The sequence below is a fragment of the Pleurodeles waltl genome, chromosome 10, assembly GCF_031143425.1.
Source record: "Pleurodeles waltl isolate 20211129_DDA chromosome 10, aPleWal1.hap1.20221129, whole genome shotgun sequence".
Lineage (NCBI taxonomy): Eukaryota > Metazoa > Chordata > Amphibia > Caudata > Salamandridae > Pleurodeles > Pleurodeles waltl.
In genome coordinates, this window is record NC_090449.1 from 585414302 (window position 1) to 585433162 (window position 18861).

The window sequence follows — 18861 nt, forward strand, 5'->3', positions numbered from 1 at the left end:
TAATGGGTCGCATCGCTATTTGGAACTCCGGAATGGCATCGGTACATACCATTTCGTTTTTTGCGAGGTCACAAATAGCATTGAGACCCATTTGCGATTCTGAAAACTTTCGTTCATCTGGCCCTAAGACTCTTATTCTTTTAAAAATTCATATCTTGATTTGTGCATGTTGGATTTTTTCATTTTGGCCTTGTTTTGATAAGATAAATATTATCTATGTTTCTAAACCTGTGTTGTGTCATTTTGTAGTGTTTTCATTGTGTTACTGTGTGTGTTGGTACAAATACTTTACACATTAATTCTGAAGTTAAGCCTGCCTGCTCGTGCCAAGCTACCAAGGGGGTGAGCGTGGGTCAACTGAGGGAGATTCTCCTTTACCCTGACAAGAGTGAGGGTCCTTGCTTGGACAGAGGGTAACCTGACTGCCAACCAAAGACCCCATTTCTAACAGTGACTATGTACATAGTTCTAGCATGTGGAATGCCATACATCCGTACATGTCATACATATGTTTGTACTTGAAATTAAAATATAGTGGTTTGGGGATGGAGAAAACATGTATGTTCATTGTCTTTGACCATGCGGCAATGACATGGATGCCTAACGACTGCTGTATGTTGCATAGTCATGTGCATGTGCTGACAAGAGTGAAGCAGGAGTATTGCTAGTCATGGCTGAGTGTGTTCTGTGAGCTATGTAGGTGCAGAGTGCCATTACACTCAGCCAGCCTTAAAAAGGCTTAGGGTAGTAAGTCTTAAATGATGTACCTGAGACATGTATATATGGTACCATCACATATGTGTACATATCAGACTGGTTTACCAATTTATGACATTGAGACATGTCCTATGACCTATTTGAGTTGTTACAACCATAAGTCTTTTATGTCCATTTACAAGTCATGTAATGTGCAATATTTAACCACAGTGTTCATTGTTCAACGTTCACAGTGCTATTTCTCATGTTATGTTTTGAAGGTGGACCTGAGCCATACACCACTGGAGAGGTGGAAAGCTTCTGTGACCCCAATGTTATCAATGAGTGTCATCCAGTATGTTTAATGGCTAGTGCAAGGATAGTGTGTGATGTTGTATGCTGTGTGCAATGCCTTGTACAAAGTGCATGTATACAAAGTGAAACTCCATAGGCTGTACATGTTTATGGACAGTAAAGTAGAGGCTGGGTCCAGGATGTTCATTTACGTCTGACTAATGTCTTTTTTTTAACTGAACATATTCAACATAATCAACAATAAAAGATGACAAGCGAATTCAGACAAGCAAAGCAAGACATCTCTGGCAAATACACGATTAGGTACAGAAAGAAAGGATTAGAAACTTTTGGTGCTATAGTTGCAAAGTGCAAAAGTGGGTAAAGTGCTTATACCTTACAATAATGGTGATTCTTGCTTAGGTGCTATGTAGCACAGTATTATTGCTCATTGCAACAAAAAACTCATCAGGCGGGTGCAAGAGCGTATAATACTGTAGTGCCTTACAGTATTAGGACTTCTTGGACCAGTGCAAAATGGAAAACTAGAGGCCTGATTTATGAAAAGTTAGCGCCACCTTTGCAAAAGTGGCACAAACTTACAAAATATAACTATATTTTGTAAGTTTGTGCTGCTTTTGGGTAACAAAATGATGCAAAGGCGGCGCTAACTTTTCATAAATCAAGCCCTAAGTATTTTTCCGTAATCATCAACTCAAAGAGAGTCCAAATATACTGATATTTTTTAGGGCTACCAGTTCATCTGGCACATGCTTCTTCAAATAATCCTACCTGTTTTACCTTTGTCAACCACTCCTGTGAAGTAGGCACTGTAGTTGTACACCAGCATTAAAGAATCAGGGACCTTGCAACAGCTACTGATGCTGCAATAAAGCTCTGGTTATATTTGCCCAGATTACATGTCTGATTTGAAACGCCAAACAGAGCCAATTTTAATTCCACTTGCCCAGTTACCTAGATTCCTTGCCTCAAGAGGCAGAATACATTAGGCAAAAATTGCATTAATGTCGGGCAATCAAAAATCATGTGTGCCCAATCCTCTTTTCCTTTTGGAAGCACCTGAAACAAACATTGGGAACTGAAGTATACATTTTATGGATAGCTTTAGGTGTGTAGTATGCCAACCAATGCAATAGAAAGCACGTTCTTTTAAAATTAGCTGCCCAAAGTGCTTAATGGCCTAGAATTGATATACCTTCCCAATCCCTAGTTGTCAATCTGCATCCTGTCTCCTGTTCTATCTTAGTTAAGTGCTTTTCTATGCATGGTAAATCCGTATATTTCTGTAAAGACCTGTACCAATTACCTATTCCTACTAATTGACTTCTATACCATCATTTTGTAATAGTTTCTTCTGAGAAGAAATGCTGCTCTTGCAGACTGCTATTCATGAGACTTGTCAGTTGGATGTAGCTGTAACAAAGTTTGGGAGCTTCAACCCCCGACTTGAAGTGTTATTTCTGCCCTGTTAGCCAACCGCGTGCCGAGATAAAAATCACCCAATATCCAATACCCTTTGGCATTCCAAATACTACAAATAGTGTCTGGGACCCTGGCAATCCTGTAGCCTGACCAATCGATGGAAAGGTGGAAGTTGCCATAACTTGAAAAACTTTTGTATAAACCAGTGTATATCAGCCTGCATTTTATTCCTGTTTTGGGGAGTTTAGCTATTTTCAGAAATAATGGCAAGCAATCTCAACTCTGCTGCACCATTTTCCTTATGAAAAAGTATTGAAACCTTCACCTGCACCTCCATCCCCTGAACCCATTTTCACCATCGTATCAGGCCATGCAGTCTGGTAAGACAGGAAAAAATCTGGTAAAGCCAAACCTCCCTGCTCTTTATCCAACTGTAGGATTGAATACTTTACTCTAGGATGTTTACCTTTCCATAAAAATATAATAACAAGGGAGTCTAATTGTTTGAAAAAAGTATTAATGACCTTTACAGGTAGATTAGCAAAGAAGAATAAAAACAAAGGTACCACTGACATTTTGATTATTGAGACTTTGCCTTTTAACGTAAGTGGAAGTAGGTACCATTTTTCAAATAATCTTTTCACTTTGAGCAGCATTTCTTCATGACTAAGTTTGTTTTTAGTTTCACCCCATTCACCACCCTCCATACTCTCCCCCCAATCAACCCAGTTCCACCAGAACTGCCTTGCCCAACCCGTTGGGGGGGAAAAGCCCACATTACCCCCTATCATCCCAAACTGCTGTGTTGGTGCCCTGGAAAAGCATCTGGCCTGCTGAGGACGGGAGCTGTTGCCCTCATCCTTACTCCCCCCACCCTAAAAAGGTACCAACTCACATTGCAACATCAGACAACCATAGTCGTAGCCCCCACTAAGTCTCCTATCCTCTGCCTTTTATTAACTAAACATATATTGGGTGATGAATGTGAGGGTCATCTGGTCATCAACAATACCAATAATAAAAAATTATCGGTAATACCGACATAAAAACACGTTCCAGTCTCATCATAAACCAGACTTAACCCTGTCCAACAGGTTTTGAGCATCTTGCAGAGTTGTGCATATATGGATTTGACCCTTGGACAAGACTTTTAGCTTTGATTGTTGATTAATAGAGGCCTGTGCCCCAGCTGCTTTAAAGTGTGCAATCATGCCAGCCAGATGTTGACTTCTTCGGGCTGTAACTACGGACATATCAGTAAAAGCTCGAACTCAGTCATTTGCTGCCAAGGAGAAAAATTTCTGTTGTATTATTTTAGAAAGAATACGTTCTCTAATCCTATAATCAGCAAAATGACGATGATGGTACGTGGGTACTTTGCATTTGGCTGCTGTTGAGCAGGGACCAGGTAGGCTTGCATGATTCTCAACTGAGCTGGTGAATCTTCCATAATGTAAGTCCTGATCAGATCATCCATGAACTGAAGCATGCCCTGAGGTTTACCCTGATTTCTGATTTTCTGCCCCTTGTGGAATCCCTGTAAAACAAATGTTTGACCTCCTAGCATAATTTTCCATCTCTTCCATTTCATTTATGGATTCAGTCAGCTTTTTTTTTATTTTTCCCAACTCAGAGTCCTGAACTACAGAACGATCTTCCAAATCTGATACTCTCTCTTGTAAACGTGACAATATTTGACCAATTGATCCTTCGATTTTATGAAGCCTTTGGTTAATGACTGCTGCCTCATTTCACTGCACATCTTTAAACTTGCACACTTCCATCAAGATAATCTCAAGCAGGGCCTGGGACTCCACCTGGGTCAGACCCCTATCATCTTCACATGTCTATCCTCAAATTGCTCCATTTAATTACCTGGTATCTGGGCCTGTAGGGGGGTTTGGATGATGTCACTCTCTACGGACTGTTGACTTGGCTCCTAAAATCCGTTAGTAGGGGAACTCCTGATATATGAACGTGACCCAATGCCTGGTTAAGTGGTACCAGGAGCCCCCCATCTGCTGAAAAAGCCGTTGGCAATGGAGATTGTTGCATCTGGTGTAGCCTAGAGGACTCCTCTAGAATCACGCTGGCCTTCCCTACAGATGACATGGTATTTACTGCATGAGGCTTGCTGGAACTCTTAAAAAAAGAGGATAATCTTGCCTTCCATTGAGGCCCCTTCTCGACAAGAGGGAGGATTGCATCAGGCATTGTCGCTGCTACCTGGGAGAGTTAATTTGAGGAGGAAGTCACAACCTGTCCACGAGCTGACACCATGGCCCCTTGGTTATTTTCACAATTTTCACCATTCATAGTACTCTGCTTTTCCAATTGAGGGGCCTCAGAGTCCAGATTGACTAGTGCTCAAATTGATGAGCAAAGGGTATTGCGGCCTTACCCATTGCTGCCCCATACAGGTGACTCAATATTTTACCCTTCTGTGCGACTAGAGGATGGATGGGCCACTTTTTGCCCTTTTTAATATTGGAGGGGAGTCAAATGTCCCAGGGCTAACATAGGAGCCCCTATTCATGGGTTGCCGCATCTCCTCTTGACCTGGCCCTAGCCCTGGTCCTGACAAGCCAACCCCCACAGTTCAGGAATTCAAGAGCATGGGATCCACAATGACTGGGCTTCATTGCTTTAATGTGTTTAAACGTTTCTATCTCAGAAGCCTTTTATCAGAAGCAGGGCCTCCCCCCTCCTCATGGATTGTCGAAAGCATGCACCCAATATATGACCAGTGGTGCAGTATGGGGCCAGACCAAGCGACCCTTAATTGCTGAAAGAAAGAGCTAAGCAGAACAATCTATAGGCACTTACCCAGCGGTGAGAAACTTGGCAGCCCCCGAAGCACAAACACCTCCTCCTTGGCCATGCCATTTTCCGATGGAGAATATCATGCAGCATTGTGCTTGAGCACAGTGAAGTGGCTCCTAACTCCACCAATGACTCCTTGTGAACCAAGTACAAGCGCAATATGCCAGGCTGCCAAAAGGTCAGACGTTTTGTCCTTGTAGCTGCATTTTACACAGCGCAACGTCTCTGTTTCATTGATGTGGACGCTGCTTCACAATATCACCTGTGCTGCATGGCTTCCTCAAGCGCCTCGGAGTTCTCTGTGATGCATATGGCCTAGCTTCAAAACACAGTGGGGGGTGTCAGCACCCCTACCAGTGGATCATGTGGGATAGGTCCGCCAGCCTTCCCCTTAGTAATAGGGAAAGATCAACCTAAAGACTCAGCATCTGACTAATGTCAAGGAGGTTCCAATTTCTATCACTGAGGACCCACAAATTTGCTGGCCAGACCAAAGAGCAATGACCATAATGCCAGGATCTGTGAACATAAGTGGTTGTGGAATCATAACTGAACATGGCAGGGTACTGTATACCTGAGTAAAGCTTTTCATATGCACATATAGGCTGTTGTTACTCATGGTGCAGTCTATGTCTGATGTGTGAGATTTGTGATGTACTTCATGTGATGTCTGCAGATAGTATTTACATGGAATTCCTGAGGTTTATTTGCCAAATTAACCATTGTATAACATGTATCCCTTCTGTTTACTCAGGAAGCACGACCCATTCCCAGAAGCAGAATTTTGAAAAGAGGGCTGACTGCTATCATCACATCTGTTATGTGTGAAAGGCCTTCAAGATAATGGGGCAAACCTATGGCCGAGAGCGAGCATCGGGGTCCCTCATTGCCTTTTACCAAGGGGCTCCCACCATGGAAAGGGCAAGGCTCAGGCCACAGACAGGGGTGGGCCTGCAGGGGCAGGCCCAGCCACCTCCACCACCACAACAACTGCCCAATCCACAGTACAGGTCCCACCAAATGTACTTTGGGCAGATTTTGAGCAGGACATTCGGCAGGACAGTGGCGGACATGAAGTTCCGGTTGTCCAGCCAGGTGATCATCATGCTCCAGGAGATCAAGGCAGCCTTAATATGAAAATGAGGAGCAGGATGGCCCAAATGGACACTTACCTCCCTTCCCCTTGTATATAGTTTTTTTTTAATGTTGAGGTCTTTAGATAGTAAGTGTTAGGTACGTTAGTGTAGTGTAAGTTAGTTGTAGTTCATGGTATATTTTATTAGGGGTAGGTTCTTTTTGGGGGGTTTCTTTTTATTGGGTGTTATTGGGGGGTGATGTTTAAGGTGTGTGTTCTCTAAAAAACAAACACTAACAATTTTATAAAACATTTGAAAAAATACAAAAATATAATATCTTTATTTATGCCTAGATGTTTAATTAGTTTATATATAGCTGTAGTCACTGTTGTCCTTGTCTACAGATGTGTTTTTATGAGGGGTGGGGGATGATGTTTATCATGTGGCATTAAATGTACAGGATAAGTTAAGATAAGTTAAGTTAGTTGTAGATATAAATTAGCTTAAGTTAGAGTAGGATAGGTTATGATAGTTAGGTTAGGTTGTTTAGGTAGTTTTTAGTGAAAGATTCATAGTTTTATTACATTTTGTTGTTTTATACATTTTAGTCACATCATAATTTACTGACTAGGATTTAGAATGCTAGCACAGGTTATGTCAGGAACTTGCATTACATTTTACAAGAAGTATTTGGAAACCTGTGACAAGGTTTATTCCTTATGGGCACGTGTGTGTCAGGTTGGCATTGAGATCTCATCAGTTATCTACAAACATCATTAAGCAATGTAAGTGACAATCTGGAAGTGAATGGAAACACATGCATGAAACAGGCATTCTTGTGCATTTGCTCTGCGCTGGTAAGTCACAGGACATGCATTGGTGAAATGTTGTTATTGCACTCACCCTGAATCATGGATTTGTTACTCACACACTAAGGCCCATATTTATACTATTTTAGCGCCGCATTTGCACCACTTTATGACGCAAAAGCAGAACAAACTTACAAAATACAATTGTATTTTGTAAGTTTGCACCGTATTTCGTAAAAAAATGACACAAATGTGATGCTAAAAAAAAGTATAAATATGGGCCTTAGACTTCAACTTGCATCATTTGGTTGTCACATCAATGTAAGATTGTTGCTCCTATCCTTGCTTAGACCAGCCAATTGTAGTGTGAGTTAGATCAGCTGTCACACTGGCTGCAGGATACCTGTTGCATGACATGCTTGGGGGCCTCGAAACCTGTTTGTTTGTCAACTACATATTATATTCATCAAGTATGTTCACTCAGTCTTTGTGGCATTGTCTCTGACTGCAATCCACACATATCCCTTTGGTAAGCAGTCAGTGTATTTGCTTCACACAATGCAACATGTTCATGTTATTTCTGCTTCAGACACACATACAAACACCAAGGTTGTAGTCAGTGATTTTATTTACATGTGTCAATTTACATGCAGTACTGATGTACATTCCACATAAGAACAACCCCAACAGATGTATTTAGCCAGTAGATGTCCAGACAGAGTCCATCGGGTTGAGCATGTCATGGGGCATGTGAGGCAGAGGAGTGCTTTAGTGAGGAGGAGGACCGCATTGCCATTACGGAAGATTGGCCACAATGACAGCCCACATAAGTGAGAGGCCAACAGTGGGACATTCCAATTGTGGAGGGTGCCAGGTGTTTTGACACAGTCATCATCTTAAGCACAGAGCAAAGGAGAAAGGAGGCATGTGCCACAGAGAAATGTGGTGCCTCCTCTGACAGGGGTGTTGAAGGTGCTGGAGTAGAGGAAGGCATACACACATCAGGGGCTGAAGATGTGGATGCTATGTCCATGGGAGCTCTCATCTGTGGGAACACATGAGGCAGCACAGCACCCAGGAGACGCTGCAGGCTCTGCAACACTGCAGCAACGTCAGGGCTAAGGGCACCCAAGGTGTCAATGAGGGAGTCCTGCTTCCGCTCCATGGACACAAAGATATTTTGTATTGACCCCAGCCTGTTGGCCAACTCGCTGGTGCCACTTTGGCTGGGCATTTGCTCACGCCTTTGCCTCATGACACCAGCAATGTCAGCTAGGGACTGCTGGAGGACACGAAGCGGAGTGTAGGTGCCTAGTATGGAAGCCCAGATGTCCTTATTCAGACTGAGTCACCTCTGGACTGCCTGTAGGGTACCCACCACAGTCTCCATCCCCACCCACACCATATCTGCCAGTTCCCGCTGGACTCCTCCTGCAGTTTTTTGGGGTGTAAGTCCCGGGTCCTAGGAGTCTAGGGCTGTGGTTGAGCTGGCAGGTGGTATATGTTGGATGGATCATCTGGAAACTCCTCAACACTGTCTAGGCTCCTTGCGACTGGAGATGGTGTCTGGATGGCACCCAGGATTTGCTGGAGGGTATCCAGATGTATGGTTTGCAGCTGGTCATCTGCATCATCGTAGAAGTCCAGGACAGGCAGCTGGCCTGGAAGTATGGTGTCATCCTCTGCAAATGAAATGGAGGTAAGTTAATGTTGATGCTAGATGTTGAAATGAGTAATCAGATTACAATCAAGGTTTCCAAGGGAGCACTTTCAAGGCCTCATTTCCAAGGCCCTAACAGCACACTGCACAACTGGATTGTCATTGTATTTGATGCTCCGGTGGCACAGTGTGCAGTCCCTTAATTTACAAGGCTACAATAGGCCCACTTGTGTAGCTTGTTATGGTCCTGTAAATGTGTACTCCTTTCATGATTTCACTGCATAAAAGGTGAGTTCCATGGGTGTAGCTGTGGGTGTTGCAACACCCATGGAATGCAAAGGAATGTGACACATTCCCAGATAGAGAGATCTGGAAATCCGTCGGATTGCTACCCAAACTCAAGGGAGGCATTGAAGTAGTGCAACGGAGAGAACTGACATTTTAGTTTCCATTTTTTCATATTTCAGTGGGTGCTCTGTTCTGCAGCACACACAGAAATTGGAAGACGCCATTCATGATTGTTCAAGTTCAGGAAAGTGTCCCTTTCAGGACGTGAGCAATCATTCCTGAAAATGGTGCAAGGGTGCATGTGCTGGTGTTAGGAAGCAGTTAGTGCACCAACACTGAGGAACGTACAGGTATGCGTTGCCTTTTTGTAAATACAAAGCATTCCCATCAATTTCAAATTGATGCAGCACAGCAAGCTGGGTTGCAGCACCATGTTGCATTATTTCCTCATACATGGGGCCCTGAGTTGAACAGTGATGTGTAATACACCTGTTGGGCATGGGTATTTATGCACTGTTTCCCAAGATTTACATTGCAAATTGATTGTTCTCACAGGCACTGTGTGCCTGCTCTGAGGTGATGGAACTTGTCCTACTGGGCAGTTTAGCTCACTTACATTCCCCCCTTGCATCCTGATGTGAGATGTTTATCTGCGGAGTGTCACGCGTCATATGACTCAGGCCCACGCCATTGTATGTGTACAGACCTCCTGGGAGTCTATCTGGACATCCTGGCTGGTACTGGGCTTGCTTGTATTGTCCTGGGGTCTCTGGTCTCCTGGCTTCCCTTTTTCTACTTCTGCAGTGCCTCCTGTTTGTTTGTTTTTTTAAAGTGGCATTGTGTGGCTGTTTTTCTGACACGTTTTACGCGCAAAAGTGGTTAGGATGGCTAGTGTCAGGTTACATGCCACTAATCAGGCTAACATCACTTTTGCAGCTCTAGCATCTTTTTTGTGTGCAATGCGGCACACAAACTAGCGTATTTTTTATGTTTTTTTATGCTGCCCCAATCCTAACGCCATGGTGTGCTGATTTGTAAATATCAGTTGTTACATGCGTTAAATATTTTGATGAACCTCTATGCTGCGGCAGCGGTGCATAATTTTTTGTAAATGAGGCCCCAAATCTTACAGCAAAATAGGCAGGGCAAAAAAATGCATATCAAGGAAACTTATGTATTTCTGAAATGGGCACAAGATATAGAGTTTAGGATCAGTGTTTTTTCTACATTTCTGAATTTGTGGGTACCCGTACTGGCGAATGATTGGAAGGGTATTTTTCAAAATGTAATTTTTCACAAACTGGTTTACATTTGAAAGCCACAAATGCAGCAAAATTCAATGGCTTGTAATAAATGTTCTACTATTCTATGCTCCCACTAGTCTCTTAATAAAAATGATATCTCACTTGTGTGTGCAGAACAAGTGACTGCAGCAGGAAAGGACCCAAAACACAACATGGACACAGAACATTTTTCCACCCAAAACTGACTTTATTTTTACAACGTGGGTAGCTAGATTTTGAACCTTAGCCCAGTTGGCTCCCAGGCAAACCTAGCCAACCTGTACATTTTGATAAAATAGACACATAGGAATATCCAGGGTGGGCTGACTTGTGTGGTTCTCGCCGCTATTTATCACCTAGAATCTCTTGCAAAGCTCAAACTTCGCCTAAAAACCTCATCCTCCTTATATTTCTGTGATGGAAAGTTCTAGAATCTGCAGGATGCCACAAACATCCTTCCACCCAGCATTCCCCCAAGTCCCCTGATAAAAATGGTACCTCAATTGTGTGGGTAGATCTAGTGCTGCTTTTCCAATGTAGGTAGCACTAGATTGTGGATAGTTCAGCTGGCACCTTAGAAAACCTAGCCACGTTGTACATTTTTGAAAACTAGACACCTAGGTATATCCAGGTTGGGCTGACTTGCATGGCTCCTGTGACATTTTGTTACCCAGAATCCTTGGAAACCTCAAACTTTGACTTCCAATGTAGGTAGCTCTAGCTTTTGGACTCTAGCTCAGCTGAAACCTAGGGTAACCTTGCCTTCCTGTATATTTTTGAAAACTAGACACCTAGGGAAATCGAGGGTGAGCAGACTTGCATAGCTCCCGCAAAGTTTAGTTACCCTTAATCCCTTGCAAACCTCAAACTTTGACTAAAAACACATTTTCCTAAACGTTCTGTGATGGAAAGTTCTAGAATCTGTGGGGAGCCACAAAGTTCCTTCCACCCGGCATTCCTCCACATCTCCTAATAAAAATGGTACCTCAATTGAGTGGGTCAACCTAGTGCTTATGACAGAAAATGGCCCAAAACACAACATGGACACTGCACATTTCGCTACCCAAAATTGACGCTCTTTTTTAAATGCAGGTAGCTCTATCTTTCGGACCCTAACTCAGTTGGCACCTAGGAAAACCTAACCAACCTGTACCATTTTGAAAACTAGATACCTAGGGTTATCTAGAGTGGGCTGACTTGCGTGGTTCTTGCCATGTTTAGTTACCCAGAATCCCTTACAAACCTCAAACTTTGACTAAAAAAATAAATTCTCCTCATCTTTCTATGATGGAAAGTTCTAGAATCTGTAGGAAGCCGCAAACATCCTTCTACATAGCCTTCCCCAAAGTCTCCCGATAAAAACGGTACTTCACTTGTGGGGGTAGAACTAGTGACCGCAACAGAAAATGGCCCAAAATGCAACACAGATGCAGCACATTTTTCCACCCAAAACTGACCCTTTTTTTCGAATGTGGGTAGCTCTAGCTTTTGGGCCCTAGCTCAGCTGTAACCTGGGGTAACCTAGCCAACCTGTACATTTTTTAAAACTAGACACCTAGTGGAATCAAGTGTGAACTGACTTGCATAGCTACTGCCAAGTTTAGTTACCCAGAATCTCTTGCAAACCTCAAACTTTGACTAAAAAATAAATTTTCCTAAACATTTTGTGATGGAAAGTTCTAGAATCCGCAGGGAGCCACAAAGTTCCTTCCACCCGGCATTCCTCCATGTCTCCCAATAAAAATAGTACTTTACTTGTGTGGGTAAACCTAGTGCCCACAGCAGGAAATGGATCAAAAGGCAACATGGACACAGCACATTTTTCCCCACAAACTGACCGTCTTTTTCCAATAAAGATAGCTCTTGATTTTGGACACAAGTCCAGCTGGAACCTAAGGAAACCAAGCCAACGTGTACATTTTTGAAAACGAGACACTTAGGAGTATCAGGGGTGGGGTGACTTGCAAGGCTTTCGGTATGTTTAGATACCCAGAATCCGTTGCAAACCTTAACAAAAAACACATTTTCCTCACATTTCTGTGATAGAAAGTTCTCGGATCTGCAGGAATTTGGGATTCCTTCCACCCGGCATTCCCCCTAGGCTCACAATAAAAATGGTATCTCAGTTGTGGGGCTAGGCCTAGTGCCTGCACCAGAACAGATCAAGCCAAGGCCAAGGAGGGTCCCATTGTGAGGACTTTTATTGATGTTAGTTTGATCAGGTCCTGTTGTGGGCACTAGACCCCAGCCACACAAGCTGGCACCATTTTTTTTAGAACAAGTACAGAAGTGCTGGGTGGCAGGAATTTTGTGGTTTCCTTCTAAATCTGGAAGAATATGACACAGAAATGCAAGGAAATGTGTGGTTGTAGTCACGTTTTGAGGTTTGCAGGGAAATGTGGTTAAGAAAACTTGTTGGAATCTTCAAGACGCACACCACTTCCCTTGGTGTCTAGTTTATGATAATATCTAGAGTTGGTAGGTTTTCCCTGGAGAAAATGTACACCTTGGCAGAGAAAGACAGAAAAGACAAATATTATTGTACAACCATTTACTCCTCAAGTCCACACACATAATGGTTGAATTTAGCATGAGGATGAGTGAAGGTTAAAAATGTAAAATTGTAATAACAAGACATTTCACAAAAATGAAATACATTTAAAAATTGAAAGGTTAAAAAACGGAGCCAGTGACTCACAGCTCATGAGCTGCAAATCCGCATCAAGGCATCAATGGCTTTACAGGCCATTCATACACCTTTGATAGGTGACACACACAAGACCATTCACACCGCCAGCGTGGGCCTAGAATATTGCAATACTTACATCAACAGACAGCATCATTCAAGGGCCCATCACTTTCAAATGCCCACTTGCCTGACACAGCAATCACACTGGCTGGCGGCTGGCAGAGTGTGTGGACTGGCGTTTAGCTAGTGTGTGTTTAGTGACCATCAGCAAGTCACTAGTAACACCCTGCCAGCCAAATGCCAGCTTACATGTAACACCAGCCTAAGCACAAGCTCCACGGACACTGCCATCACATTTAAAAAATAAATAAAAAGAAAACAGAAACCAATTGGAAGTAAATACAAAACTTTAACTACAAACACAACAGTTCTAACTAAATACATCAAACTAATGCCAACTGTGAAATCTGAACAAAAAATATTAAATGATACAGACAACTCAGTATACTTTTATGCTCACGGTGGCTCCCAAAAACTATGTTGCATATGGTACAATTTAAAACGTGGGCACACACAGCCCAGGTTTAGAATGACTCTTGTGGCAGTTTATACAACTCCAAATACACAAAAAGAGAGTACTGGGAGAATAGCTGGCCCACACCGTCTCCCTAGAAGAAGCTATATAAACACTGAAGGTGTGGGGTAGTAGGAACTAAAAAGGGGGGATGCTGTGTTGTCACACAGGAGTCAAGGGGAGTTTCCTTTACGGACTAGGTGGTCTCACACACATAATAGTGTCTTGCTTCATCATATGACCACCTAGCCCCACCCAAGTAAGATGATACTACTTGGGCGGACTCAACCTCTTGGTTAAAAGAACCAGAGGGAGTGCTGAAATTAAACTGACTGGATAGTTACAGTGATCCAGATAGGGTGAGTAATAAAATTACCGAGCAAGTCACCGATAACTATTCCTAATTTTAATGGTGGTGTATGCTGGTAAGACTAAAAAATCTATATGGGGGAAGAGAGGCTCGTTAGAGAATAATGTCTCTAGGAGTCTAAAAAGAAGTACATAGGACCAACATGTTTCTGCCCTCACTGTGTGCTGGGAAGTCAGGGGCATTCGTCAGGGTCGGAGCACATGTAGTCAGTGGGGTGCTCAAAGAGAATGGTGTGGCCTACCTGAACAGGTAGTTCACGGTGGGGTAGGCCTGTGGTAGATGATCATTAGATCACAGTTATTCAAGGTGGAATAAGTGGGCACTGCACACAACACAGCAATTGGTGAGGAATAAAATAAGATAAGGTAAAAAACACTCACACACGCATGCAAATGTGACTTACCCCGGGCAGAGGGGCGGTATGCCTCAGGTCTGACTGATGCCGGGGGGGGTTTTCCCTTGTAGTCACACTCTGAGGGGGTCAACAGTTTAGCGTGGGGTCAACAGTAAAAAAGGAGACGAAAAGTAGGGGCGCAATGTATGCAGAGGGGAGACTAGAGACCAGGGGGATTAATGAGGAGAGGGGATAAAAAAGAGCGGAGGAGAGAAGGAAGGGAGGAGGGACTAATAGAAAAAAGAGAGAGAGAGGGGGAAAAAAGGGGTGGAAAAAGGAAGAAAATGGGGGCAGAACATGACAAAAAAAGGGGAAAGGTGTCAGAGAAGAAAAGAAAGAAAACGCCAGGTCATAGAGACTGTCCAAAGAAAGATCAGAGCGTGGAAGAGAGCAAGGGAAAGGGAGAGAATTCCAAGGGGCCAGGGAGGCCATCACTTACCACTCCAAAGGGAATACCATGGGGGGTACCTACATGCCGGAGCCAGGCCGCTCTGCTACCGGCTAGTAAGCAAAGTGAGTCTTTATGGTGGCTTGCAGCCAATCGGTCTGGTGCTCCTGGCGTGGGGGCGGGGCCCGGACGGGATCAAGTATGCCGGGCAAAGCCAGGTGAGCCCGGTTCGAAATTATTGGTGTGCCACGCCCATATGATTGGCCGCGCCCTCTCGGGGGCTGTGCCGTGTCATGGGCCTGGGGGCCAGCAGGGCCGTGGTGAAGCGTTGTGGTCCGCGGGACCTCTGGGAACTGGGGCCCCGTGGGAAAATCCACGGAACGTAGGCATAGTTGTATCCCTGTCGTGGCGCGGCTGGCGCACACGGGGGTGGAATCCGCAGTGACGCGGCGCGTATCGCGCGACGCGTCACTGAAAGCAGGGGCCGCTGGGAGAGCGAGTCCCAGAACGGCGGACTGGTAGTCCAAGCCGAAAAGGAAGAAAAGGAAACGAAAGGGAGCAGGGGGAGGGGAACGGGGGGGTGGAAAAAGGTAATTGATAGGCAGGGGAAAGGGGGGAAGGAAGAGCTAAGTGGGGGGGCAAAGGGGAAGTGAGGAAGAAATAGAGACAGCAAGGAGGAAATGAAGAAAAAGGAAACCAATGGAATGGATAATGAGGAGACGAGCCCAGTCGGGGGAGAAAAAAGAAGAGATGGATAGTCACGAAGAGGGGGCAGGGGAGGTTGGGGGGGGGGTTTGGGGGGGGGGGGAAAGGGAAGGGAAAAAAAGAGGGAGAGAGCTACAAAGGGGAAAAGAAGGGGAGAGAAAGGAAAGGACAGTAAAGAAACAGAGGGGAAATCAGGAAATTGATAACAAAGATAAAAAAGAGGAGGGGGGGCGGAAAGCCAAGTGTGGGGGGAAAAAACAAGGTGAGGAAGAAAGAGCAAAAGATAGAGAGAGAAAAAGGGAGACGCAGTTGAACACACAGAAGGCGGAGGAATCGGGGGGGAAAAAACAGGTGAAAGAGAGGAAAAAAGAAAAAAAGGGGGGGGAAAAAAAGCAGGAGGTGTAGGGAGGGGGAGTGATGATGGTGTAACTGATATGGGGTCTAGGGGTTTACTCAAGTATGTGGAATTGCTCCACATGGTCATGGTAGCAGGGTCCCACAGTGGGGCTTTTTAAAGGTTCAATGAAACAAAAGGGGGGTTCAATGAAAAAAAAAAAAAAAAAAAAAAAAAAAAAAAGGGGGGGGTTCTTAGAAAAATACAGGGGTCCTTAGAAAAATACTCAAATACAGTTGCAAAGTATAAATGGATTAACATTAAAAGTTAAAAAAGGAAGATTTTTGGTACAGGAAAGATATCATGTTGGTATCAACTAATCAGCCTAAGGCTGACCATTGGATGTTGTCATTCAGTCCTAGGGTGTCAGTCCGCAGTCTCCAGATCCATCTCTGTTCATATAGCAGGAGCTTGTGTTTGGCATTGGTTGTAGGGGGTTTAAGTTGGTCCAGTATCACCCACTGCATGTGGTCAGGATGGTGATTGCTGGAGATATAGTGCTCGGTGAGTCTTGTGGCGTCTCTTTTACATCGGATGGTGCTTCTATGCTCACAAATGCGTGTACCCACTCTTCTTGTCGTCATCCCGATATATTTCTTGTCACAAGGGCATGTGATCATGTACACCACGTTTTTGCTGTTGCAGTTAGTAAGTTGTCTGAGTTCCCAAGGTGTTTGTAATCCCAAGTCAAGTGTAAGGGTTTTTTTGGTAAAGACACAAACACTGCAATTCCCACAAGGGTAGTGTCCTTGAGGAGGGGGAAGGTCCCAAAGGGTTTTTTGTTTGCTTGTGGTAGGGTTTGCCCGTGGGCGGGTGTGTACAATCATATCCCGAATGCTTCTGGCCTTTCTGTAGGCGTTCATTGGGGTCTCAAAAGGGAGACCCCCAGAGGTAAGGATTCTCCAGTCTTCACTGATAATCTTCTTAATCATGTTAGATGCTGGGTTGAACGTTGTCACACAGATCAATTGGTTCCCCTTGTTGGTTCTATTGCTAGGGTGCAGTAGAGTCTCTCTTGGGCTCACGCGGGCCCGTTTCTCGGCTCTCCTTAGTAGGTGATCCGGGTATCCTCGTGCTCGAAGTTTGCCAGTAAGTTGTAGGGCATGCTTTTTGTAATCCGTTATTTCGGTACAATTTCTTCGTAGGCGAAGGTATTGACCCACTGGGAGATTTTCCTTGAGGGAACGAGGATGGAAGCTCTGAAACTAAAGGAGAGTGTTGCGGTCAGTGGGTTTGTAATATACTTCTGTTATAAGGCAACCATTTCTTTCAGTTATTAATAGGTCAAGGAAGGAGACTGCCGGGCTGCCTAGTGTGGCTGTGAATTTTAGAAAGGGATTCAAGGTGTTTAACCAAGTGGTGAAGCTTGTTGCTTCTTCCTTTGTGCCTCTCCAGATGATCAGGATGTCATCGATGTATCTTTTCCATAACCTGATTTGGTTAACATATGGATTCTCTTCAGTGAGGACCATTTCTTTCTCGAAATGATCCATGTATAGGCATGCCAGGCTGGGAGCAAAGGTGCTCCCCATCGAGGTCCCTTGGATCTGAAAGAAGACATTTTTGTCAAACTGAAAGAAATTCCTAGTGAGAGCCAGGTGGGCTAGGTCCAGGATGAATTCTGGGGGGGTCATGTGGTCCCAGGTGCCTTTGTTTAGTAGGTCACTGACCACTTCTAGGGTTGCCTCTTGTGGAATGTTCGTATATAATGACTCCACATCCAGTGTCATGAGCTGTTCTTTGTCTTTATCAAATTCTAGGTTGTTTATAAGAGAGAGCACATCGGTTGTGTCTTTCAGGTATGTAGGGATTTGTTTCACGAGTGGTTGAAGGAACCAATCGCAAAATTGTGACAATGGTTCCAGCATAGAACCGATCCCTGAGACTATTGGTCTCCCAGGGGGCGGGTGCTTATTCTTATGGATCTTGGGCAGAATATAAAAATACGGAGTTTTTGGGTCGGGTTGGTTAAGGAAGGAGGCCTCATGTTTAGTAATCCAACCGTTATTCATACCCTTGTCAATGAGGAAGATGATCTCTTCCCTGACCTCTTCTGTTGGGTCCCGTGCCAGTTTTTTGTAATGATGATCATTGTTTAATAGGCGTAAGCATTCGGTATTGTACATCACCGTGGGCATTATCACTATAGCCCCGCCCTTGTCGGCTGGTTTGATGGTGATGGACGAATCATTACTAAGATCGTGGAGAGCTGTTAGTTCATCGGTACTGATGTTGTGGAAAGTCTCTCTCTGTGTATTCTGTAAAGCATCGATCCTTCTGCTCACTGATTTCTCAAATGCTAGGACTTCAGGTGGCATGAGGTGGGAGGTGGGAGTGAACTTGGATTTGGGGCGTAGCCCAGTGTTCTTTTCGCATTGTGTGTTAGATTCGGGGTTCTGGAGAAAGAAGGTTTTCAATCTGATCTTCCGAAAGAACTCTGCTAGTTCTATCCTTAGTTTAAAGACGTCGAGTTTCGGGGTGGGGACAAAGCCCAGACCTTTCTCTAAGGCTTGGAGCTCGTTATTATTTAGTACTCTGGAGCTTAAATTGACAACTGTAGTGGACCCCTTATTTACGTTCTGCTTGTGCTGGGGAGTTCGTCGTCTGTTGGTACCTCCTTTAAATTCCAACTGACTCCCTTCTTCCGGCCCCTTCCCCGTCCAGGGCCTCGCCCAAAAAAAGGAACATTGGGGTAGGCCCAGGTCGTTTGTGGCTGGGGATACAGTGGGGCTTGAAAATGGTTTGGTGGCCCATAGGGGGAATGCCATGCCCAGGGGGGCATGTTGAGCAACGGGGGCGGGGGGCCTGTAAATGGTGTAGGCCAATTATTTCGATTATTGCCCCTCCTACCCCGTCTTGGTCGTGTCGGTTGTGTCCGGCCGGTGTCAGAATCTGAACTAGAGTAACCCCCGGAGGAGGTATCGGAGGGCAAAGAGGATTGGGCTGCAAAATCTTCCCTCGAGTAAGGCTGTACT

General features: G+C 44.4%; 1 long non-coding RNA gene across 1 annotated transcript in view; it reads right to left on the reverse strand.

Annotated features, from left to right (window-relative positions):
* Positions 1-7751: 7751 nt before the first annotated feature.
* LOC138261730 (uncharacterized) overlaps positions 7752-18861 on the reverse strand; it is a 249327-nt gene continuing 238217 nt past the window's right edge. Inside the window, exon 2 of the long non-coding RNA XR_011199142.1 lies at positions 7752-8823. This is a non-coding gene — a long non-coding RNA (uncharacterized lncRNA). The remainder of the gene's footprint in view (positions 8824-18861) is intronic.